The sequence below is a fragment of the Athene cunicularia genome, assembly GCF_003259725.1.
Source record: "Athene cunicularia isolate RWA chromosome 4 unlocalized genomic scaffold, athCun1 chr4_part1, whole genome shotgun sequence".
NCBI lineage: Eukaryota > Metazoa > Chordata > Aves > Strigiformes > Strigidae > Athene > Athene cunicularia.
This window is the reverse complement of record NW_020799098.1, coordinates 878,356-880,590: the sequence shown is the minus strand read 5'-3', so window position 1 is coordinate 880,590 and position 2,235 is coordinate 878,356.

Here is a 2,235-nt window from a genome sequence, read left to right as displayed (position 1 = left end):
CAGAGAAGGGCAACGGAGCTGGGGCAGGGTCTGGAGCACAGGTCTGCTGGGGAGCGGCTGGGGGAACTGGGGGGGTTCAGTCTGGAGAAGAGGAGGCTGAGGGGAGACCTCCTGGCCCTCGGCAACTCCCTGCCAGGAGGGGGCAGAGAGGGGGGATGAGTCTCTGGAGCCAAGGCCCCAGCGCCAGGCCCCGAGGGAATGGCCTCAAGCTGCCCAGGGCAGGGTCAGGCTGGCTCTGAGGAAGGATTTCTGTGCAGAAGGGGCTGTTGGGCGTTGGAATGGGCTGCCCAGGGCAGGGGGGAGTCCCCGGGATCCCTGGAGGGGTTGAAGAGTCGGGCTGAGCCAGCGCTGAGGGATCTGGGGGAGTTGGGAACGGTCAGGGGGAGGGTCATGGTGGGGCTGGAGGAGCTGCAAGGGCTTTTCCAACCTGGATGATTCTGAAAAAAATTTATCCTGTTGGCCTTTTTTGGGGTTTATCTAAAAAGATGATGGTAGTGATGGGGTTACGTTAGAGTTAGACAGTAGGATGGGGAGGTCAGGGTATGAGGCAGCTTTACTCTGATGGCATGTGCCCCAGAAACACATGAGAAATGTGTTGGGGAGTTTGGAGAATCGAGGTGGGAGAAGCAACTGGTGTAAAAATCAGCAGCAAGCTTGGTCAGCAAAGGCTGCGTGCCAATCCCACCTCGGCCATGCAGTACCGCTGTGCTGGTGATCCCTGTCCAGAAGGGCAGGTGAGGCTGGTTCCTGTGCCCTGCAGTGGGGAGGGCTCCTGCTGTGGGCACCCCCTGGGCAGCGACCACGTCCCTTGTCCCTCGGAGGCTGGGCTGGCTCCGGCCCCTGCTCCGCTTACGTGGGGCTCTCCTGAGGCAGTGGCTTTAACCGAGCTGTGAAAACACGAGGGGGTTTTGTCAGGCAGTTTATTTGAAATGATGGTGATAAGTAGAAACGTGGCATGCGGCGATTTCAGCATTATTGGGAAATCCTGTCCCCTCCCTATGCTTCATTTTAAACGCAAACACATGAGCGAGCGGTTCCCTGCGCGGCAGGGGACAGAAGGACATTTTCTCAGTCTCCAGATACTGCCCGGTGGCCTTTTGATGGCCCGGAAAAAATGTTTAAAAATGCAGTTTGTGTAGTGTTCTTAATTATCCCCATCCCAGACATTTTTTAACTTTATGTAATCTTCTGCAGAGCATATGGAAATTGTTTTTGCTTTGTATGCGTATATTGGAGTAAATTAGATTTTCCTGTCTTTCTCTGGCCGCGCGGCACAGGGAACGTCCTTCTGCTGGGTGTCAGGGCTCTGGCAGCAGTCGATACTCTCCAAAGTTCACGGGAGCCCCCGTGTAAGACTTTGTCTCCCCTGCCACGTGGACTGGATCTGCTGGGGCCAAGTCCGGGCTTACGCGGAGCGTTTGGAAGATCCCTGCATCCGCTTGCTCCGCGGGGGCCCTGTCTTATCGACATGCCCCAGGACTTCCAAAAGCACCCTTAGATCTGAACTTCCCGCTGGTTTAAGCAGTGTCTCTTATTCCGGAGGTTTTTCTTTAACGAGCAGAAAAAGTAGAAATAACGTTGTTTATTAAAAGCGAGGAAATTTTACAGTCTTGGATGCAGGCAGGAGAGCCTTTTGCAGAGGTCAGTCTGGTGGCTGGGTATGTGGTGACTATTTACACAAGGGAGTGGGGATAAGGGGATGGTGTTTTCCGCTTCTGGGCAGGTTTGTAAAGCAGAAACTTATTTTCTAGTAAAATTCAGTAACGAGACCTTCTTAATCTTTGATACTGCTGCTCGTCTACTTGTTATATTAAAGTATTATGAAAGGAAATACATCTTCTGGGGCTGTTTAGATTAGAAGTCTGATGGCCAGCTATGGGCTCAGCTGGAAGGTTTTTGGGGAAGAGGTTCATGGAACAGGCTGGGTGAAGTGGCTATGAACTGGGATGCTGTGCCTGTGAACTGGGATGCTGTGGCCTGGTGGAGAAATGATTAATATCTTCTGGTTGTTGAAGAGAAGTGTGGGTGAGCTCCGAGATGCCTTCACATGCCTTGGTAAAAATGTTCGTTGTTAGAAGCTGATAATGTGTTTACACCCGTCCTCTTCCCCTCTACCAAGAAAGATGGATAAATAGGAGCGACTCCTGTTGGTCGCTTATCCTCAGCATCCTTTGCTTAACCTCTTTGAAAATTTACTTGAGAAAACCGATAAAAAGATTTTTGTTTTGCCCTGGA